The sequence below is a fragment of the Oncorhynchus clarkii genome, chromosome 18 (genome assembly GCF_045791955.1).
Source record: "Oncorhynchus clarkii lewisi isolate Uvic-CL-2024 chromosome 18, UVic_Ocla_1.0, whole genome shotgun sequence".
In the NCBI taxonomy this organism is placed as follows: Eukaryota; Metazoa; Chordata; class Actinopteri; order Salmoniformes; family Salmonidae; genus Oncorhynchus; species Oncorhynchus clarkii.
The window spans coordinates 43,132,624-43,157,674 of NC_092164.1; the positions used below are offsets into that span (position 1 = coordinate 43,132,624).

General features: G+C 41.5%; 1 protein-coding gene across 2 annotated transcripts in view; it reads right to left on the reverse strand.

The window, feature by feature from the left end:
* LOC139373541 (transcriptional repressor p66-beta-like) overlaps nt 1–7,326 on the reverse strand; it is a 48,491-nt gene extending 41,165 nt beyond the window's left edge. The window contains exon 1 of one of the 2 annotated variants that reach the window (XM_071114166.1): nt 7,149–7,260. The gene's annotated coding sequence lies outside the window, so the exon portion shown is untranslated. Of the gene's footprint in view, nt 1–7,148 lie in introns of both variants that reach the window. The other variant, XM_071114167.1, reaches the window with a different exon arrangement.
* Between the last annotated feature and the right edge of the window lie 17,725 nt (nt 7,327–25,051).

Sequence of the window (25,051 nt, forward strand, 5' to 3'; positions counted from 1 at the left end):
GAGAAGTTACTGCCTGTTGGATCTGGGAAGTGCTATGAGAAGGGAACCATCTTTGCATTGACAGGTGGGAAGTGAGTTACCAATGTCAATCTACAGTGTCACTTCAGTCTATGAGTCCAATACAGAAAGCAGTTCCTGATACAAAACCTGCATACATATCACCACCTCTCTTCATCAAACCAAGTCTGATAGGATATTGGTACATAATGGTCTTCTCACCTAAATGGAGATGTTACAAGTCTATTAAGCAGTACTTTATACACGCCAAAGTAAAAGTTGCATTATCTTGTAGCCTTGTTATCCCTACATCTTCTTTCCACTGTCAACTCATCTTCACTCGAGTGTCATGCAAATGTTCAACGGACCGAGCATAGAACCACTTCTCTCTCAGTCCATCAGCCTTTCATTATCGTTCCTTTTACAAACTCACCCCCTTCGTGCCAACCTCCCAGCCTACCTTTGCAGTCCATTCATTTGCATTTTAAGCTCATCTTAACAAAAAACATAATTAACCCAACGAGGAACACCCAGAAATGGGGATGTTGTAAAAGCCAACAGAGGCAAACTACTCATCCAGAACAAGGGTGCCAATTAGCCATCATGGTGCCCTACGTGTTTTAACCTTTTGGTCACTGACACAGAGGTCCAACACAACAGAACATGGTGGCATTAGGACCCCCGTGGACCTAAAATGTTCTTATGAAAGGAGTCATTTAAAAGGTCTCAGTTTCGTCTGATCGAACCAATTAAAGGCTATCCTGTTCACACTACTCATCTGAGCCAAGTCGTACTGGGCTGGCTTGATTACGCATCCACCATCTTTGCTGGAACTATACTGGAAAACAAAATATATATTCCAGCACAGCAAGGTTCGGGTGGGCATGGTAGTGTGAAAGGGTATGAGTCAGCCGGGACCTGGTGATTCTTGGTGACCACGTGTTCCACAACTGCGTTTTGCTTCGTTTCCCGCTGTAGCTTATCGAGTCGAAACGTTAGGGCAGCCCGCTAATTAAGAGTTGCAGGGAGCCATTCATCTGGGCTGTTTGTTTCTGCGTAGGATTTAATAAGCCTTGCATGAAGCCCACTGAACACAGCCACCCCGATTCAGGTGTTAACAAGGATGCGACGCCAAACACACACACACACACACACACACTTAACACGCAAAACCAAGCATTCTTGAGACCCATTCACAAACCAATTACATCCCATGCTGCTAATTCATTAAATTGATACTCTTCTCAGTTTGCTGGTTAAGGTTGCTTTGCCCATAGAAAGAAGGGGCATTCCAAGGTGAGTGGTAAAAGGTACTTTCTTCTATGATTGACAACAAATGGGTCAATGTAATAAAATAAAATAAAATGAAAAATGTTTTATTTAAACCCTTAACTAGGGAAGTCAGTTAAGAACAAATTCTTATTTACAATGACGGCCTACCGGGGAACAGTAGGGTAACTGCCTTGTTCAGAGGCAGAACTACAGATTTTTACTTTGTCAGCTCGGGGATTCGATCCAGCAACCTTTCGGCAACCTTTCGGCCCAACGCTGTAACCACTAGGCTACCTGCCACCCCAAATACCAGTGTAATATCTGTGGGAAAGTCTAGCCAATTACCTTCCCCTCTCACCTCCGGATTCAAAATGACGGATTTTGGTAAACACTATGTGTAAGCATGTAAAGCCTGCAGCTGCTGGAAATTTCATTTAGTCTACCCATTTTTGATTCAGGACTTCCACTGAACAGAACCCACATTACACGCAAGGATATCCCCCAATGCATGCCTCAACACTCCTCTTTGGGAATACCTTGGCTCTCACTAAAACTGAAGGCTTACGCATTGGCTTGGATCAGTACTGCTTTTGAATTACAATTATTTAAAGGAACAGCACAGGTTAAATAGGTTAAAACATAACACAAACTACACATGTAATTAACGGGACATCAGTAGCTGGGCTGACCTTTCATGACCCGTAGAAAGGGAGAAAATGGCTAAAACCAACACTGCATCACAGTGATCTTCTCAATACTCAATTTTCCGTACAAGCTTGAATGTGCACAATCGCAATGTGAATCAACTGCGATATCGCTTGCAAAACATTATTCCTGGGCATGTCAGAAACAAATTAGAAGCCTGTGAAGACATTTTTTCACACTCCCGTTGTACACACGTTGCTATGCAAGATAAATCCCTTGTTTATAGTTACACTTTACATGCATTCATTACCATCACACATATCAATTAGCGCCACGTGCCAGCTACCGACAAGGCTTCTCACCCTCAAAGGAGTTTCACTTGGGCGGATTCTTAAAGAAACTAAATTTTCCTGATTAAGAGCTAATTATACAGATTTCTCTCCCCTCGAACAGAGAGCGTTTATCTCTTAATTTCAAATAAGTACGGACCACTAAATGAGCATAGATTTGAATAGGGTGCTAAGGATCCCTCTTCCCATGACTGAAAACACAAGGAAGGAGTTGTTGGACACAGCAGCTTTCAGAAGTTACCACAGGCTGTGTTGGGTATGACAATCATTTTGCACTGCAAATATTTCTGAGCTCAAAAACATAGGCCTACTTTTGAATGCTGGACAATAACATAGCAACATAGTGGTACCAAAGCTGACTAACTCAACTGCAAATTTGACCTCCTTTAAGTAAAACATTAAAGGCTACAGTCTTAAAATGTACCCTACCCCCTCCTAATCAGCTCTGATAAAAACTTAAGTGGGAAAGCTGCCGGGCCATAGCTTCTCCAGACCAATAAGTCGTACACTCATGATATTTTTCAGAGAGCTTTCCTGTACACTCTGTCATAGGAAAGTCTGAGGTAATGGTGTTGTCATGACTCTGCTTTTGTATAGAACCAACAGGGAATGTGAACAGCTGGTGTCAAGACACACATGCTTTATCTGTGAGAGAGAGCACATCAGTCCCCTGCCCAACCCAGGGCCATTGAGTCAATCTGGACATGCCAACACGGTGGTAGGGTCATCACACACACACACACAGGTCTCTTGAAAGCACGGAGTGTCTGAATCAATGGGTGAGTGCAATCAACACAGTATTTTTTCCCCACACCATGAGAGACAAATCCCCTCCCTCTCAAAGTCATGAGATCAATATTAGGATATTCAACATTGAAGCTTCTCCAACACAACATGAACCTTTCATCAGAGGTCGTTGTGACTGCATCCTAAGCACATCAGTGGAGGGCACCTGGTTTATTGTTATCCAACCGCAGGTGCACTGGTCGTTTATTTAGAGGCTGTCACTTTGTTGTGTCTGGGACAAAGGGGGCGTTTAAAAGGGCAGCCCGTCCGTTTTCAAACCTTTTTTTCTTTTGACCAAGGTCAACAACCCTGAAGCACAGCCAAGGCCACCTACATTGAGTGCTTTTGTGATCTTTCCCTCAAAAAATGATAAAGGCCTACATAAAACTGCCCAGTTTGTCCGATATAGGCCTAAAATCTCATTTATAAGCAATGTTTATTTGGAACAGATTTGTTCCCAGGAGAGGAAGCGGTTGCTTATCCTTAAAATTAGAATGATGCAGAACCTGATAGTTTTAGCGGATGATCAAAATTCAAATCGGCAAGTTCTACTGAGCCTAGGGACTGGCTGCAGCCATAATCTGTGATCAATCTGAAATATTGCATTGATGATACACATCTACAGAAACCGACCAGTGGAACATTTATCAAGGCAATAGCATACCTTTCTCTGCGGAACTGAATCTGTATCAATAGGAACTTGTCAGGGTTGAATCTTGGCACAATGTCGCATCAGAAATGCAGGAGGACAGAGGCCTCATGGGCTTTGCGACACCAGGCAGTCAGTAGCGATAAGGCACCATGGAAATTAAAGTGTGCACACAGTGTGAAATCCCTTCACGGGCAGCGCCAGTGTACTGGAGCACAGCAATTGTGTTAAAGAACCGCAAAGAAATCAAATAAATAAATAACATTATAAGTCACATACTACCTAAACTGGGTAAAAACTCCTTGATGATGAACTATTGACGCTCTATATCAGGAACAGAATTCAAGAATATGCTAAAGCCACCCCAAAAAGAGATTTGTAATGGATTCCTCTTCTACCCCATGTAGTTGAGCGTGATCAGGGCCACAGGTCTCTCCATACACATATGGGAAGGAGCGTATGGATGGTAGAGTGATACACATTAGAGGACATGGCCATGGATGGTCCATCATTGACAAAGCAGTGCCGTAACCATTCATTCATACTGCTAGACAGTGTTCAACACCAGGGAGTCCCATTCACAGACTTTCATTCATACAGAAAGAGAGAGAGAGAGAGGAAGAGAGAGAGAGAGAAAGAGAGAAAGAGAGAGAGAGAGAGAGAGAGAGAGAGAGCTGAGCACTAGATTTTCCAGGGCTCAGAAAGTACTGTACTTTTGGATTACTTGGTAGAATATAGTGTCTGGTGGAAAAGCACAGGTTGAAATACTTCTCAAAGAGTATTGTAGGCCTAAAAAAAGACTGGGAACATTAAATAAGCAAAAAATACAATATTCAGACAACAAGACCCATGATGAAGGATCCATGTTTAGACGTGTTTATCCTTAATTCCTGCATATCTTGGATTGGCATAGATTACAGTAGGTTATGCATGTCTTATTTCCATTTATGATCTGAAAGAAAATACTTCCTCTTGGATCAGCGTTTTAACTCCAAAAGGAACTTGTTCATTGCGCCCGAGTACCCCTGCGTCATTCTGAAGTTGAGATCCCAAAATAGAACAGATATAGGCATAGCCAGGGGAAGTAGTTTGGGGGTGGTGCAATTTTTTTATTTTTTTTTTGCCCACGCTGAAGATGTCTATATCGGTCTGCTAACACAGGACTAGTAAAGGCCCAGCGCACTACTTTTCTGATTTAAAAAAAAACTAAATGTATTTTAGTATGTACCAGCATTTGTAATTTGAGTCTTATACTTATCTGCACAAATCAGTTAATCTGATAATACTTGTGGAATATAAAAATACTTGATTGATATATACGTTTTCCAGTTTTTTTAAATACTTTGCAAATGCAACTTATTTCTATGTGAAAACTGAAATGATCTATTCATTCCTTTTCCATTTTAGTAGACACTCTTATCCAGAGCAACTTACACTAGTGAGTGCATACATTTTCGTACTGGTCCCCCGTGGGAATCGAACCCACAACCCTAGCGTTGCAAGTGCCATGCTGCCAACTGAGCCACATCATCACATCTCATTTCAAACCACTTGGTATCTCAATTACTATATTGTGCATTTTTTTTCTTTATGTTGATGGAAAGTCTACAGGTACAAACCTAGATGACTAGCCTATTTACAATACAGTAATGTACATTAAGTGGTTTGTAAGGATGGTAAATTAATACTGCACAAAAAGTGGTTGTTTCCCATTTTTAATTTGATGTGGTTGTTTTGTGTCTTTGCCCATAACTTTGCACCTTTTGATGTAAATACTCGAGGACAGAGTTTGTTTGTTCAGGATCCCATTATAATGACAATCACAGAGAAAGGGACAAGGCAACAACTCTTACAATTACTGAATCCTGCAAGATACTGTTCTTAATTATACAGCTACCTTTTTTGCCAAAGCAGAGAAAAAAATGTTTACCCTGTGCTGGAGATGCTTCAAAGGTGTATAATATATATATAATGTAAAAGGCCCAGTGCACTATTTTTGTGAAAAATATGTTTTGTACATGATTATTTTGTATTATTTTATTTATTTTTTATTCAATTCTGATTATTCAGGGGGGTTCTTAGCACCCCTAATTCCTGTGGCTATGGATATAGGCCTATGAACTTTTACGAATGGTCTCTCCTGTGTTCCAACTAGTCTTCATCAATTCAGCAGACTTTTCCTTACATTGTTCTGTAAACTGCAGGCAATAGCCAGGCCTACATAGACACTGCGCTCCCGCTGTCAGATTAAATCTTAGAAAGTAATTCAAAGAGGGAAGGGTCGAATAATTTAAATTGAATTCAATCCAAGTATTTTGGCAATCCCATCGATGGGGCTAATAAATGGGTGAAAACTATTCTCAGTGGGAACCAATGTATATATATATTCCAACAGATGCCTGGCAAGAGAGTCTACACACCGACTCCCCAAAATGTTGCCAAAGCCGCATAAGGATCAGACAGTTAGGCTTGGCCCAGTTGAGTAGCCTCAGCTCTACCCAGTCTGCCTATCTAAATAAATTAGGCGCTGTCTCACTATTGACTTGTCTGCCGCACCGAGAATAATAGCCGGCCCATATTAGCTATTGATCTGCGTTTCTTTCCTAAAGTCATCTAGACATCTACCGCTGCTAATCAGTGGTTGCCCCTTGGTGACAATCAATGCATGCATTCGCGTTAGAATTACATTTCAAGTCTTACAACATGTCATGCGTCAGGCAGCCATTTGAGTGCATATGGAACAAGTTAAGAACGTCCTCACTTACGTATATGGCTGATAGATTTTCGGATTTAAAAAATAATAATTGTACAGCCTCAACTACAGTGCACCGTAACCTCATCCACACAGCTCTGTGAAGCTATCACTTTAGTATTGTGTCTACAACTACGTTGGTCTTACACACGGATATGCTTCATACAAGGTGTTTTAAAGCGAAATATTTGTGTATACTTAGAGGATTCACCGTGTGCACATGCTTTGCTTGTGTATCCACCCGGGCACACGCAGGGCTTTCTCCGCCAATCTGAGTTAACCCCCAGAGACGCGAAATTAAACAATGAAACGGATTTGTTGCCATTGCACGAATCTTTAATATTTCTCTAAACTTTTGTTTCTTTCACATGAGTCCTTTATGACAAAGCGCGACATGTATCCAAAAAATGCCAATCAAATGATCCCAGACCTTGATTAGTCACTTTGAACCGTTGGTTGTTGGTCGCTTGCAAATCAGCTTGCATCAATATATGAACCATGTTATTGTATTGTCTGTCTTTGCAGCACCCCCCCCCCCCTCTCTCCTATCACCCCCATATCACCCCCCATAACCTTGGATGCGATTATTACTACCCAATGAGAGTTTACTCCAACCGAAAGAATCCAAATCCTGCCGCCGCAATTTCAAAAATTATATTCCATCTCAGCTAGGCCTTATCCATATCCTCGGACTCACCTGACTCGACTTTCCCCTCAGGTTTCACAAGCTCGGGGTTCTCTTTCAGATCCTGAAGCGCTGCAGTAGCTCCTCGCGACCAGTCCCCGTCACCGGCAGGCAACACAAAAGCGCTGATTGGGCCTCGGCTAGCGCTCATCCCCTTGGTCTCAGTCCAGACAGACGGGTTATTGGTCGCCGGCTATGTCGAAGGCGCGCCCATATTATTAAGGTGTGTGTTGTTGTCTATGTCTGGAGGGGAGGGGACAAGAAGCAGTGCAATGATGGTAACTAAATGGGTTGTTATGCGCGCCGTGTCGGCAGCACCAGGCAAGCTTACAACATTGACAGATAGTGGACAGCCATATGAACTCCCTCTTCATTCGGCGATGGTCATCGACTGAATCTCCGAGGAACAATACCGTTTCTATGACTCATCTTGAACCTAGTATTTTTTCCACAGATTTTATTTCAATTAACTTGTTGTATCGCCTTTCTACCAAGAACACTAGATCAACCGCTTGATACGGCAGTAAATCATATGCGCAAAAGCGTAATTAAGATAACACAATTTGGTGTTATATAATTGATCTATTTTCAAATTGTATATTTTTTTACACAATTTAGGATTTGTATAAAAAATATATAGGCTATATAGCCTATATACATATTCTACTTATAGGGCTTGCACATACATATTCATACATATGACCATGTAACATCAGTAGCCTATCATTTTAGGCTACAATAGAAATATACTCAAAATAATCGATTATGAACAATAAAATGCCTTCCACTTGCTGACCTACTAAACAAACTATAACCCAGTCGAATGTAAATGTTTCAATATGCAATTTTGGAACTAAAATAGGATTGTTAAAACAGGGATATGGCTCAGAAGTATTGTTGAACTCCACTTTAGTTCGTCCATACAAGGCAAGCAATATTGTTATTCATTAAAAACATTTTTGCATTGGTTATGCATAGACTATGTAAGCATTGTATAGCCTTAGCCTGTAATAATCTAAATTCTAGGACTTCAGTCATAGTTTATTGATGGCCGCCATGGCTGTGATAATAACCATTACACCTATACAGTAGGCTATAGCCATATTGCAGGGGAAAACGTGGAAAAAGCTCATGGTGCATGAGCAAGTTTTACTTAAAGCTTAGCCTACTGTATGTACAGACAGCTCCATATGAACTCAGTGACCGAGTTCAGATTCCCCTTCATTGCACATACAGTTGAAGTCAGATATTTACATACGCCTTAGCCAAATACATTTAAACTCAGTTTTTCACAATTCCTGACATTTAATCCTAGTAAAAAAATTCTGTCTTAGGTCAGTTAGGATCACCACTTTATTTTAAGATTGTGAAATGTCAGAATTATAGCGAGAATGATTTATTTCAGCTTTTATTTCTTTCATCACATTCCCAGTGGGTCAGAAGTTTACATACACTCAATTAGTATTTAGTAGCATTGCCTTTAAATGGTTTACCTTGGATCAAACATTTCGGGAAGCTTTCCGCAAGCTTCCCACAATAAGTTGGGGGAATTTTGGCCCATTCCTCCTGACAGAGCTGGTGTAACTGAGACAGGATTGTAAGGCCTCCTAACTCGCACACACTTTTTCAGTTCTGACGAAAAAAATTATATCGGATTGAGGTCAGGGCTTTGTGATGGCCATTCCAATACCTTGACTTTGTTGTCCTTAAGTCATTTTGCCACAACTTTGGAAGTATGCTTGGGGTCATTGTTCATTTGGAAGACCCATTTGCGACCAAGCTTTAACTGATGTCTTGAGATGTTGCTTCAATATATCCACATCATTTTCCTCCCTCATGATGCCATCTATTTTGTGAAGTGCACCAGTCCCTCCTGCAGCAAAGCACCCCCACAACATGATGCTGCCACCCCCGTGCTTCACGGTTGGGATGGTGTTCTTTGGCTTGCAAGCCTCCCCTTTTTTCCTCCAAACATAATGATGGTCATTATGGCCAAAGAGTTCTATTTCTGTTTCATCAGACCAGAGGACATTTCTCCAAAAATACAATCTTTGTCCTCATGTGCAGTTGCAAACCGTAGTCTGGCTTTTTTATGGTGGTTTTGGAGCAGTGGCTTCTTCCTTGCTGAGCGGCCTTTCAGGTTATGTCGATACAGGACTCGTTTTACTGTGGATATAGACACTTTTGTGGGATTGATTTGCACTTTTCACACCAAAGTACGTTCATCTCTAGGAGACAGAATGTGTCTCCTTCCTGAGTGGTATGACGGCTGTGTGGTCCCATGGTGTTTATACTTGCGTACTATTGTTTGTACAGATTAATGTGGTACCTTCAGGCATTTGGAAATTTCTCCCAAGGATGAACCCGACTTGAGGTCTCCAACTTTTTTTCTGAGGTCTTGGCTGATTTATTTTGATTTTCCCACGATGTCAATCAAAGAGGCACTGAGATTGAAAGTAGGCCTTGAAATACATCCACAGTTACACCTCCGATTGACTCAAGTTATGTCAATTAGCCTATCAGAAGCTTCTAAAGCCATGACATCATTTTCTGGAATTTTCCAAGCTGTTTAAAGGCACAGTGAACTTAGTGTATCTAAACTTCTGACCCACTGGAATAGTGATACAATAAATTATAAGTGAAATAATCTGTCTGTAAACAATTGTTGGAAAAATGACTTGTGTCATGCACAAAGTAGATGTCCTAACTGACTTACCAAAACTATAGTTTGGTAACAGGAAGTTTGTGGAGTGGTTGAAAAACTAGTTTTAATGACTCCAACCTATGTGTTTGTAAACTTCTGACTTGAACTGTATATTCTGTCAAATGCTACATTTTATTATGACATTGTATATTATTGTAATGGCTAAAAAATAAGCAGCCATCTAATCAAAACCACTATCCTGTCTTCAAGTGTCAAAATGTGTGTCAACAGCTGGAGCTTGGTGTTTCTTTGGGGCAAGTTAATGGTTAGTTGGAGTAATGTTTATGTTGGAGAAATATACCCATATATTTTTACATGCACGTGCAGGCACAGCATTGCAAAGTGAGGGTATATTACTTGGAACCTTCGACGTTTACCAGTAAACTACCAGAATTTTGGTATCTTTCAAAGATTTTATTTAATCCATCACAGGACATCTAGTGGCCCTTTTTGGGTACTTCAGATTGTTACAGGTGTAATTATCTCGGGCCCTCTCTCTGGTCTTATCACATGTAAAATAATGAAATAATATTATTTTTAAATAAACAATTGAATGACAAAGCTGTAAAGTATTATCCGAAATATAAACCATCAACTTAGTAAATACCATTGCTGTTTAATATGAGGGCTTCAGCATTAAATATTTTATTATGTCAATAACAATGTTGTGGCGTCCAACTGGTGGCAGTTGCGAAAAAGTCAATAGTTGGATGAGTTGCAGAGGCTATTTAAAATAATGCAATTGTTTTTCATTAATTAGGCTATTATCTCTTGAAATTTGTGGACAATATGGACACAGATATAAAACATGAATACTCCATATGAATACATTTTATAAAAGTTATTAGTATAAATGACCAGATAGATTGCCATGCATTTTCTATTCATTACCAATATTACTGAAGATTCTGGTAAACATTGGTATATTACCCGTAGCTCTGCAACCCTATGCAGGCGTGCAGAGCCACAGTTTTCTTGATATGAATCGCAATTGTGTTGATCTTCACTGTTAAATATCATTACGTTTGGCAACAGCGGTAACTGAGCCCTCTATGACGTGCAAAGGAACCCTTGCGTGGCTCTTGGCCAACACATGACACTATATGCCATGATACTATGTGCAATAGGCCTATCAGGCGATTGTATAAAATCACAAACACTATGCTACTCATGTAAGTGATGCAAATTTAAGGCTTTTACCATCTGTAAATTATGGGTTTCACATCAGTTTTTTTGTTATTTACCATAAACGTTATATTACACTGTTTTTAATTCATTATTCACGATTAAATATTAAACTGGGTCACGTTGGTCTTATAACCCGAGCTGGCTTAGCCATGTCATGTAAAATAGAACGTCACATTATCAACCACTGATATAATCATGATGGCAAGGCCATCTTGAAGTCATCTTATCTTGCTTTTCGATTAACCCCAGGAAGAGTAGACAAGAAAACCTGGTTAGGGAGCTTTGTTCACTAACTGACTGTTACTCAATGGGATGAGGTAGTGCCTCCAAAACAAGCAACAAGACTCTAGCTCGGGGTTCTTCAGTCCCTATGTACAGTATTGTACAGTGAAAATAAGAGCTTTGTCACCCTTTATGGGCAGAATATGATGACTGTGGACACTTTTTCATTTTTAGAATGTGTGTGTTTGTGTGTCTGTGTGCATGTGTATGGTGTGGGTGTGTGTGTTTCTAATTAACCCCTGCCATCAACGTATTGCTTGATATTGAAAGCGGACTCCAAATATGAGAAATGCATCTGTCGCTCAGTGAGAAGCAAGTTTTTTTTGCTGATGCTGATGTCGATTACTTCTCTCTTTTAGGACTCTCATCACCAAATAATTATGCATCCTAAAATTAAGATTACAGGGAAAATCATCACAGAATATAAACATTACTTTTCTGCAGTTTGTCAGGGTCAAGTGCACCTTGATAGGGGTCAGTTCCCGGTTATGTCCCCTACTCTAAATTCAGACACAACGCTTCCCTTGTTTTCATTATCCAAATTCCCTAGCCACCAGGTCATCTTTCTAACTACAGTACTGTACTGTCCGTTTCAAACACATTCAGAACCTTTCCCAGAAGTGATCTACCACTGCTGCCCAAAAATAACCCACAAACACAAGAAGTCAACCTGTTTTCGGTAGCCTGCTTTGTCTTCTAGAGTAAAGCGCTAATTGTGCGCCAGGCAGTGGTTTTGCAATGGTAGGTACACATTACTTAGTAGTAGGAATGAAATGTACTAGTAGGAATGAAATGCGACATAGTCTCGTTAACATCCATGGAGCAGCTGTACTATCAGAGGACCATGCAGGGCACAAAATGTGCAAGCCAGAGTGTTCTTCTCCGGTGCCTGCTCTAAATCATTCATGTGAAGGTGGGCGCTGCAACTGGACAAGAGATCAACAGAAAACAGAGAAGGCATCTGGAGGGTTGCAGCACCGCAACACTGCAGTAGTCCACCAACTGCATTATGTTACATTATATTCATTGTACCTTGCTTTGAGAGAGGATGCTGTGTGACTTATCTCATGCATTATTTAATCTCAGTGCCTTAATGCACATTGCTTGAGCCAGCAGTGTGATTTAGATATGAACCTTTTGAATACTGTATTTGTCAACTATTGGCCCAACAAAGGCCTTTGTAAAGTTCCATATTTCCCTGCAACATTTTGTCAAAGCATTCCCCTTGTGAAGCACCTACTTGAACACTACTTCCTCTGTAGTGATTATTCAGTGGTGATTACCTACAATAGATTACAGATACATTTCAAACATGCCCACTGTAAATCCAACAACATGTTCTCTAATGGTTGGCCATTTTTGTGTGGAAAGGAAGAGAGGGGAAGTATTGTTTTACATGGCTACACAGAACTTACAGTCATGTTAAATCAATGACTCCTCCAATGAAAGGGAGGAAGAACACCTCTTCAAAGTACTTCCAACAGAGACACTGAGTGACTTCCTGACCCCATATGAAAGGATGCGTGACCAAAGCTCTCCATCAAAGGAGGTGGGGATTAAGGGTTCTGAAAAGTTTTTTTTGATTACATGACAGGAAATTACAGCTACATGGGTGAGGGACCGCTCAAAACACTGCAGATACGGAGGGAGGGTGATGCACAGCAGTGTAACCTGGGTCATGTTCATTAGTGGAAAATGTTATCCGCGATTCATATTGAACAAGTCCAGGAAGTCCCTCTTTCAGTCAGTTTTCTTCATTAGGCAGTTTGGTGCCTAATGAACACAACCCTTGCCCTTCTCAACCATTCGGAAGACATAGGCCAGGATTCAGTCTAAGAGAGCAATACAGTTGTTCCTTTTAAATAACCTTTTAAATGACTTTTTAACGTCAATTATAGTGCAGCTCCATGCACTGAATCTCAGCCATATTCTTTGTTTACAGCACTGGAGATTCCCCTGACATTCCAGTAAAATAGTTTGGTTAATTGGCTATTAAGCGAATAGCATGCATGGCAAAGAAAAACTGTGCTTTCGCAAATGTTGATGGATTGATTGCTGATGAGAACTGCAGCCAGTACAGGTACATTCTGCCACTCATATGGTTGTCTGGCAGTTGCTTAACCATGCAGGTAAAAAGCATGCTTACATTGGGCCACCAATAACGTCAGGTTGTTCATCCCTCTAAGACGGGCGGGCAATTCCCCTCCTCTTGAGGGCCTGATAGGTGTCACAGTTTTGCCCCAACCCCAGCTAACACACCTGACTCAACAATCACCTGATCATGATCTTCAGTTTAGTATGCAATTTGATTAATCAGCTGTGTTTGCTAGGGATGGAGAAAAAGTGTGACACCAAATCAGGCCCTCTAGGACTGGAGTTGCCCACCTCTGCTCTAAGGGACAGGGAGTCTAAAATAATGTGGTTAAAGATACCTGCTTTGTCATCCCTGCATAGGCATTTTCTCACATCTAATTGATGGACAGATTTTCTTGGCAGCGGCCCTGTCTCTATAGATCAAAGTGGGGTTTTGTCATCACTCAAAAACACTTGTTTGAAAAAACATTGCCCCCGGCTGACACGGAAATATGTTAACACCACAATTAGATGTGCTGTTTGGCCTAATCTGACATTAACCTCTCGTCGACATACAGTTGGGTAGAAAGGGACAAACAATCACACATAGGGAGATCTGATGGAGTATGTAGGTTTCAACTGGCCCCGCGTCCAGTCTTTGCCCAAAAAAACCCACTTCATTACGGTTGCCCAAATTCATTCTATAATCCGGCCCCCTCTAAATTTGGTGTGTCAACATGGGGCCCACATTAAATACTGACTCTAAATAGATTACGAGGTTTAACTCCTGATTAAAAACCCATACTACAAAATACGGATAAGGCAGCAAACACTTTGGTAAGACTGCCATATGTTAGAGAGAGGAACAAGTGGTGTTCCAGACAGTAGATACAGTGGACAAGCAGACAGACACACCATGTGAGAACATAAAACAGTAAAGAAACTTTAACTGAAGAGAAGATATAACTCACATTGACACAATAGTCCAACTGTCTTGTCGATTGTTCCAGAAAGCTTTTTTTTTTAAAACCTTTATTTAACCAGGAAGGGCTCATTGAGATTTAAAATCTCTTTTTCAAGAGCGTCCTGGCCAAGATAGGAAGCACCAAGTCATTACAAAAATTACAGACAAACAACATGAAAAACTACAAGTAATCTAGTAAAAACCATAGAATTCACAAGAGTATAACAAAATCAAAAACAGCCAATGAAAAACATTGACAGGTCAGGGAATCAGTCTCAAGATCATTCATCAGTGATTTAAAAATACCAATCGGGACAAGTTCTTCCAGTTGAAAAGTATTTTGTAAGGCGTTCCAAGACGATCGCGCAGAATACATAAAAGCCCTTTTACCAAATTCAGTTTGTACATTTGCATACAGTTAGCAGGAAAAGTCCAGCGAACGAAGAGAGTACCCACCACATTTCTGAACAATAAAAATGCTCAAATAAAAGGCAGTAAACCCAAAATGGCTTTGTAAATACAATACAAAGTGCAGTGGTGCGTAAGGGTTTTGCAGTTTAAAATAAATCTCAAAGTGCCATGGTAAAGGGTGTCAATTGATCTCAAACACTGAGCGGAAGCCTTCATATATAAAATATCCCCATAGTCTAGTAAAGGAATAAATGTAGCTGAAACTAGCCTCCTTCTGGCTTCAAAATAAAAACAGGCCTTATTCCTAAAATAAAATCCCAATTTCAGCTTCAATGTTTTTGTAAGTTGGTGAATATGCAATTTAAAAGAGAGGCCGTCATCAAATAAAATTCCAAGATATTTATATGAGGTTACAACCTCAATCTCCTTGCCCTGACAGGTAGTAATAGGTGAAAGGTTCAGAGGTCTATTTCTTGCTTTAGAAACACCATTAGTTTCAATTGACACAAGGTATGTTGAACCGTATAAAAAGCAGTTTGCAAGTTCTGGAAAGCTTTTGTAAGAGATGAGGCACAACAGTAAATAACAGTGTCATCAGCATAAAAATGAAGTTGCGCATTTTGGACATTTTTGTCTAAATCATTTATATAAATAGTGAATGGGAGAGGACCAAGTACAGAGCCTTGGGGCACACCATTCAGGACAGACAATTTAACAGACATAAGCCCATCAAATTGAGTGCACTGAGTTCTATCAGACAGATAGTTAGCAAACCATGCAACTGCATGCACTGAAATACCTACACTTGGCAATCTCTGTCTTAGTATAGCATAATCAACTGTATCAAAAGCCTTAGAGAGATCAATAAAAAGTGAGACACAGTGCTGTTTTTTGTCAAGGGCTTCAGTGATATCATTTAAAACCTTCATGGCTGCTGTAATTGTGCTATGCTTCTTCCTGAAGCCCGATTGGTACATTGATAAAATAGAGTTAGTAAATAAAAACTCTATTAGCTGTTCACTCACAAGGGTTTCAATTATTTTCACCAGGGGTGACAGCTTTGAGATTGGCCTATAATGATTTAAAAGAGTTGGATCTCCCCCTTTTAAAAGTGGTAGGACAAATGCTGATTTCCAGATTTTCAGAATTTCATTACATTCCAGGGTTAGATTGAACAGACATGTAAGTGGTTCAGCTATGAAATCAGCTGCCAGATTTAAAAATCAGGGATTCAAAAGATCAGGACCTGCAGGCTTTCTCTGATCTAAGGATTTCAGGGCTTTATGTACCACCTGCACTGAGAATGGCAAAAAACTAAAAGTTTGACCAGCTCACACTGGTTCATCCACACAGGGTTGTGCAGAGACAGAGGACACTGCATCAAACAGCCTACCAGATGATACAAAGTGCTCATTGAAACAATTCAGCATTTCAGTTTTGTCATATACAGCAACAGAGTCCTTCAAAACACATGACGGTAATTCATTAACATTACCAGACATAGACTTAATAGCCTTCCAAAACTTACTAGGGTCAATCAGGTTATCAGTGGTAACAGACATAAAATATTCAGACTTGGCCTTCCTGAGAAGAAAATAACACTTGTTTCGTAACTGCCTAAAAATAAGCTAATCAGCATCAGAACATGACTTCCTTGCTTTAGCCCAGGCTAGATTACGGTCGTGAATAATACAAGACAGCTCAGAAGAAAACCACGGATTATCCCGCCTTTTAACCCTGAACTTACGGAATGGGGCATGTTTGTTTACTATTTGGGAGAAACCATCATGAAATAATTTCCAGGCAGTTTCCACATCAGGGATAAACTCAATCTTACTCCAGTCAAGATAAAACAAATCATGAAAGAAAGCTTGCTCATTAAAACACTTCAAATTTCTCTTACGAATAAAACGTGGGTTTGTCTTAGGAACCTTAGTGTTTCTAACAGCAACAACAGCACAATGGTCACTTAAATCATTACAGTCTGCTGTTCCCACATGCTTCAAGAGGGCCACCATTGTCCCTGTTCCCAAGAAAGCTAAGGTAACTGAGCTAAACGACTACCGTCATCACTTCCGTCATCATGAAGTGCTTTGAGAGACTAGTCAAGGACCATATCACCTCCACCCTACCTGACACCCTAGACCCACTCCAATTTGCTTACCGCTGAAATAGGTCCACAGACGATGCAATCTCAACCACACTGCACACTGCCCTAACCCATCTGGACAAGAGGAATACCTATGTGAGAATGCTGTTCATCGACTACAGCTCAGCATTTAACACCATAGTACCCTCCAAACTCGTCATCAAGCTCGAGACCCTGGGTCTCGACCCCACCCTGTGCAACTGGGTACTGGACTTCCTGACGGTCCGCCCCCAGGTGGTGAGGGTAGGTAACAACATCTCCACCCCGTTGATCCTCAACACTGCGGCCCCACAAGGGTGTGTTCTGAGCCCTCTCCTGTACTCCCTGTTCACCCACGACTGCGTGGCCATGCACGCCTCCAACTCAATCATCAAGTTTATAGACGACACTACAGTGGTAGACTTGATTACCAACAACGACGAGACGGCCTACAGGGAGGAGGTGAGGGCCCTCGGAGTGTGGTGTCAGGAAAATAACCTCACACTCAACGTCAACAAAACAATGGAGATGATTGTGGACTTCAGGAAACAGCAGAGGGAGCACCCCCCATCCACATCGATGGGACAGTAGTGGAGAGGGTAGTAAGTTTTAAGTTCCTCGGCGTACCCATCACGGACAAACTGAATTGGTCCACCCACACAGACAGCGTCGTGAAGAAGGCGCAGCAGCGCCTCTTCCACCTCAGGAGGCTGAAGAAATTTGGCTTGTCACCAAAAGCACTCACAAACTTCTACAGATGCACAATCGAGAGCATCCTGTCGGGCTGTATCCCCGCCTGGTATGGCAACTGCTCCGCCCACAACCGTAAGGCTCTCCAGCGGGTAGTGAGGTCTGCACAACGCATCACCGGGGGCAAACTACCTGCCCTCCAGGACACCTACACCACCCGATGTCACAGGAAGGCCATAAAGATCATCAAGGACAACAACCACCCGAGCCACTGCCTGTTCACCCCTTTATCATCCAGAAGACGAGGTCAGTACAGGTGCATTAAAGCAGGGACCGAGAGACTGAAAAACAGTCCTCTCAAGGCCTCTCAAGGCCATCAGACTGTTAAACAGCCACCACTATCATTGAGTGGCTGCTGCCAACACACTGACTCAACTCCAGCCACTTTAATAATGGGAATTGATGGAAATTGATGTAAAATATATCACTAGCCACTTTAAACAATGCTACTTAATATAATGTTTACATACCCTACATTACTCATCTCATATGTATATGTATATACTGTACTCTATATCATTTACTGCATCTTTATGTAATACATGTATCACTAGCCACTTTAAACCATGCCACTTTTGTTTACATACCCTACATTACTCATCTCATATGTATATACTGTACTCGATACCATCTACTGCATCTTGCCTATGCCGTTCTGTACCATCACTCATTCATATATCTTTATGTACATATTCTTTATCCCTTTACACTTGTGTGTATAAGGTAGTAGTTTTGGAATTGTTAGGTTAGATTACTCGTTGGTTATTACTGCATTGTTGGAACTAGAAGCACAAGCATTTTGCTACACTTGCATTAACATCTGCTAACCATGTGTATGTGACAAATACATTTGATTTGATTTGATTCGATTTTTTGATTTTGAAAAAACACCAACTGCAGAATAATTATGTGGAACATTTGTCAATATCAAATCAATCAGGGTAGATTTATCTGGGCATTTAAGATTTGGGCGAGTGGGTGAGTTAATCAACTGGGCAAGATTTATAGAATTACAAAACATTTTTAAATCATCAGACACCGGCTTTAACCAACACCAGTTGAGATCACCAATCAAGATCATTTCACTGTAAAGAAGTTTAGACATAAGGTGCATCAAAGAAGAAAATGCATCACCGAGAGCAGAGGAGGGTCTATAACAGCCAATCACAGTTATAGAGAGACCCTTTTAAATCTCATACTGTAACCTGTTAACCTCTGGATTGCTGGCATTCAAATCAAATCCTAACTGCTTACCCCTAGGCACTCCTGCAGATCTAAAATCATTGAATAAATGTATGGACTGTGCTGAAAATTCCACCCAGGGCAAAGTGAAGCAATTACCATATTGCCTCAAACCCACCTGATGCTTTCAGATTTACAGGAGTGCCTAGGGACCAATGACATTTTTTTTAAAAATGCTTAAACACTAACAGTGATTATTGACGCACTCTCTCTGAAACCATTAACACTTGTAGCCAATGCATTTACTAAGTGTGCCAAACAATGCACGTTCTCTGCTTTACACTCAGTTTGTAATTTTATAACACACTTTTTGCAAAACTGTAAACACAACTCACTGCTTTACACTCAGTTTGCAAATTAATAACACACTTCTAGCAAAACTGTAAACATTGGTCTCTGCATTGCTACACTATTTCGCCAATTGCCTTTCCACATGTGAAAACACTTTTAGATAAGGAGTTCACTTACAAATCAGAGCTTGAGCGCTATAAAAACTACTTCTCAGACCGAGTTCAGTGTGTCAAATCGGAGGGCCTGTTGTCCGGACCTCTGGCAGTCTCTATAGGGGTGCCACAGGGTTCTATCCTCGGGCCGACTCTTTTCTCTGTATACATCAATGATGTCGCTCTTGCTGCTGGTGATTCTCTGATCCACCTCTACGCAGACGACACCATTCTGTATACTTCTGGCCCTTCTTTGGACATTGTGTTAACTAACCTCCAGACGAGTTTCAATGCCATACAACTCTCCTTCTGTGGCCTCCAACTGCTCTTAAATGCAAAACTAAATGCATGCTCTTCAATCGATCACTGACCACACCTGCCCACCCGTCGAACATCACTACTCTGGACGTTTCTGACTTGGAATATGTGCACAACTACAAATACCTAGGTGTCTGGCTAGACTGTAAACTCTCCTTCCAGACTCACATTAAGCATCTCCAATACAAAATTAAATCTAACATCGGCTTCCTATTTTGCAAAAAAGTATCCTTCACTCATGCTGCCAAACATACCCTCGTAAAACTGACTATCCTACCGATCCTTGACTTTGGCGATGTCATTTACAAAATAGCCTCCAACACGCTACTCAGCAAATTGGATACAGTCTATCACAGTGCCATCCGTTTTGTCACCAAAGCCCCATATACTACCCACCACTGCGACCTGTATGCTCTCGTTGCCAGGCCCTCGCTTCATATTCGTCACCAAACACACTGGGTCCAGGTCATCTATAAGTCTTTGCTAGGTAAAGCTCTGCAACGAGAGCCATAGCAGCACCCACCCGCAGCACGCGCTCCAGCAGGTATATTTCACTGATCACCCCCAAAGCCAATTCCTCTTTCGGCCACCTTTCCTTCCAGTTCTCTGCTGCCAATGACTGGAACAAACTGCACTTTTTTTTTAAATCACTGAAGCTGTAGACTCATCTCCCTCACTAGCTTTAAGCATCAGCTGTCAGAGCAGCTCACAGATCACTGCACCTGTACATAGCCCATCTGTAAATAGCCCATCCAACTACCTCATCCCCATACTGTTATTCATTTTGCTCCTTTGCACCCCAGTATCTTTACTTGCACACTCATCTTCAGCACATCTATCACTCCAGTGTTTAATTGATATATTGTAATTATTTCGCCACTATGGCCTATTCATTGCCTTACCTCCCTTATCCTACCTCATTTGCACACACTGTATATATACTTTTTCTATTGTATTATTGACTGTATGTTTGTTTATTCCATGTGTAACTCTGTGTTGTTGTTTGCGTTGCACTGCTTTGCTTTATCTTGGCCAGGTCGCTGTTGTAAATGAGAACTTGTTCTCAACTGGCCTACCTGGTTAAATAAAAGGTGAAATTTAAAAAAAATAATAATAGGCCACAGGTAAACATTTGGTTTGGACAACTATGGAGGCCAATATTGGCCAGAGAGTAAGCGGGGTGAGAACTAGAGGAGGAAGAGGATGACGAGGTGGACGAGATGGTGAAGAAGTAAGAGGAGGAAGAGATGAAGTAGGACAGCGTTATCAAGGCACAAGGCGAGACCCAAATGTAGACACAGGAGGCAAATGGTTGGAGTCTTACAATGTTTGTTAATCCAAAAGGGTAGGCAAGAGAATGGTTGTGGACAGTCAAAAGGTCAAAACCAGATCAGAGTCCAGGCGGGTACAAAGTCCAGAAACAGGTAAGGGTCAAAATCAGGAGGACTAGAAAAAGGAGAATGCAAAAATTAGGAGAACAGGAAAAACACACTGGTTGACTTGAAAACATACAAGACGAACTGGTTCAGAGAGACTGGAAACACAGGAATAAATACACTGGGGAAAATAAGCGACACCTGGAGGGGGTGGAGACAATCACAGGAACAGGTGAAACAGATCAGGGCGTGACAAGAGGAGAAGGAGAGGACAGGGAAAAGGAAGAGAAAGGGGAGTCAGGAACACAATAACTGATGAAATCAGAGCGACTGTGGTTGACCATGTTGTCAACCATGAGATGAGCAGGAGGGAGGCTGGGCAACGGGTTCAACCAAATCTGAGCCATTATACTGTTGCAGAAATGAGAACCGGTAAGTAACTGTAAGTGCTGTAGTCTTACTGGCACGGTAATATGTACTGTGCTTTCATAATTGAGAAGGTACTATCACTAAAACCATTCAAATGTTTTTACCAGACAAGTATCTGGTGGAAGCGGTTGACTGTTCACCCCTGAGCAGGAGACCCACATTGTAAATATGGTCATTGCAAATAACTGTATCAGACTCAGAGAACTGCAGGACCACATAATGGCAGATACCATATTCCACCATACACCATATTCCAAAACGTCTACAGTCTCTCTGCACTGTCTCGTCTACTGAAATGCAATAGAATTAGGATGAAGCAGCTGTACAGAGTCCCTTTCGAAAGAAACTCAGACTGAGATATGAATATGTGCAGGTAAGCTATACTATCTTATCATTGGTGCTGGTGTAACAGTATAGCTTCCGTCTCTCTCCTCGCCCCTAACCAGGGACCCTCTGCACACATCATCAACAACAGTCACCCTCGAAGCATCGTTACCCATCGTGCCACAAAAGCCGAGGCCCTTGCAGAGCAAGAGAAACCACTACTTCAAGGTCTCAAAGCCAGTGACGTCACCGATTGAAACGCTATTAGCGCGCACCACCGCTAACTAGCTAGCCATTTCACATCGGTTACACTGGATCTGGAAGTGTATGGTGCTACATCATATTGACTGATCCCTGTCTTTTCGTACCGTGCTACATTGTTTTGTCTTGTCTCTTTCAGAGAGTCATGGAGCTGGAAGCAGATGCTGTGCATCATGAGCTAATATATGTGGACGAGGCAGGTTTCAACATTGCAAAAACAAGGGGCCACGGCAGAATTATAGTAGGACACCGTGCCATCATCAACGCCCCGGGACAACGTGGTGGCAACATAACAATGTGTGCGGCTATTAGTCATCATGTAATCCTAGGCCTATACAACACTGCACACATTATCACATTTCTAGACACCCTCCACAACAGACTAATCCCTAATGACCAGGGGCCAGAGCAGCCCAGGTACGCTATCATCTGGGACAATGTTAGTTTCCACCGGGCTGCTGTGGTCCGCAATTGGTTCACAGGTCAACCCCTTTTATTGCACTCAATCTCCCCCCATAATCTCCGTTCTTGAATCCTATTGAAGAATTATTCTCTGCATGGCACTGGAAGGTGTATGATCGCCAGCCCCACCAACGTAAACCCCTTCTACAATTAATGGAGGAGGCTTGTGATACAATGGGGCGGAGCAGGTGAACCCAAATGCAGACTCAGACGAGGAGACAAGGATAGGTAACCAATGTGTTTATTGAAAAGCGGGAGAGGAGATGGGGTGCAGTCCTGGGGAATATCAGGTGGGTAGTAGGGAATCCGGACTGGGGCTGGGGGCAAGGAGATTAGGAACCGGGTAAGCAGGTCTGGAGCGGAATCCAAAGAAGCAGTAGAGCGTGGATCCAGGGCAGGGAAGCAGGACTGAGGAGACAGGCACCAGAGTCTGGACAGATGGTACTGTAGCGGAGTGAAAAAGCAGTGTGAGGCTAGGGAAAGCAGGCACAACAGGATGACAAAATCTGTGCAGGAACAAACAACTAGAGATACAGACTGACTGAGTAGAGGCTACGATCTGGCAGTGTGGAAGTGGCAGGGCTGAGTATTTGTAGGGTTCTGGATCATGGAACAGGTTGCAGCTGGTGGGAATCTGCTCTGCTTCCAGCACACCTGTCTCCACTCACACAATCACATACACACAGAGAGAGAGGGAGCGAGCACTGGGGAAGTGGTAGCATATTTAGGGAGGTCCAGGATGAGAAGTAGAGGGCGTGGTAGGAACAGATGTAACAGCTTGTGGAGATCAGGGGTCACACTAGGCCTGGATACGGCACTCCAGGCGATACTTTCTATGCTGCCTAACTCAAGACAACATCACATGTGATGTGGATGAAGTCTTCTGGCCAGACCCACAACGAAGGCAAGATTATTTATTTTTTTTCTAGCACAATTGTTTTTGTTTTCTTCTACTGCGCTTTTGTTGTTTGAGGAATGTTGAGAAAAAATGTAATGAACTTTTCCCCCTTATTTGTATTGATAGTGTTATGTTCAGAATACACATCCATACTTTACATATTTGGATACGTGTGTGTATGTGTGCTTACTACATGTATGACAACTGTATTGCCAACTCCTATGCTCTGCACACAGAAAAAGCAAAAGCCACAAGTGTTTTTCATTTATACTGTCAGTGCGTAGTTGGTGCTTCGTGTGCTTATTCAAATGATGGTTTGTGTGTACTGTATTGACGCAAAAACACAATTCTTTAAAAGAGTTTGAAGAGTTTTGCAAGAATTGTTTGCTTTTGCAAGAGTTGTATAATGTTTTGCTGGTTTGGCGTAAGGTTTTGTGATTAGTGTGTACAGTTTTGTAAAAATAACCTATAGTTTCAAAGATCGTGCCTAAGCAATCAGAAAAACATGTAATGTATCAACCCATTGCTGGTGACTCGGTTTGGGGATTCAAATACATGAAAGAGAAGATTCAAGGGGAGTTCTCCATCTAGTGGCCATATTCGGGCATTGCATTCCTTTACATACATTCATTTAATCAGTTGTGAGTTTGAGTTGCTCAACCTGTATTCAGTAAGGGTGTGGATGGTCCTGTCCTCCATATTGTAGGTGTGTTTGTTCAAATGCTTCACGGGGAGATTTTTACAAGATGCCCGCTTCCAGAACACCATTGACGGTTGAAGCTGTATCCACGACTGTTCCAGCCTGCTCCTCCTTAGCAATGTGACCAACTCATTAATAGCCTACTGTATAATGTTTGGATATGGATGTCCTCAGACTGTTATGCAACACACATTAATATGAAGAGAGAACAATAATACACATACCAAGCAAGCTAGCGACCCTGTATTGTCATTGCATCTCAAAGAAACCGAAGTGTAGCCTAATTAGGCTACTTTGTAATTATTAGGTAAACACTATTATTGCAGGTGCTTTCAAAGTAACTACCTGTTAAAAAGCTGGGCTGTGAAATAAAGTGTTACTTATAAATAGTACATACACATACGTATATTTAAAAGTATTCTTGTCTAATAAGGCCACGTGCTTTGGTTCATATTGGATATTCTATATATTCAATTTAACATTATTAAAGGGAGCAATCTGGGATGTTTCCTATTGTTCAATGCTTATTTAAATGAATGATATGACCATTGATTATTGAAGAACGCAATAAAAGGAATAAATACATTATGGGCTTAGTACAACTGCCTTACCCTATCATAGATCTCATTGATTGTCAGTCCATGCATCCATTGCTCTGTCTATGCATTTAAGAGTGGTTGCATTCCTCATCCTCAGACCAAACCATTAGATAAATGAAGCCTGAGCTACTGTCCCTTTAATTCTCAGTAACCCCTAAAGAAACACTGGGGATTCTTGTACCCTTTTAATCACTTGCAATATGAATGGCAGCATCTAAGTTACCTCTGACGATGTACTCCAAAATAATTCCATACTCTAACTTCTGTAATATCCTGGAGTATGGTTTAGGAAACATATTCCTGCTCTTCTTTTCCATAACACAAGGAATGCCAAAGTATGAAATCATTGTTCGTGTGAAACAG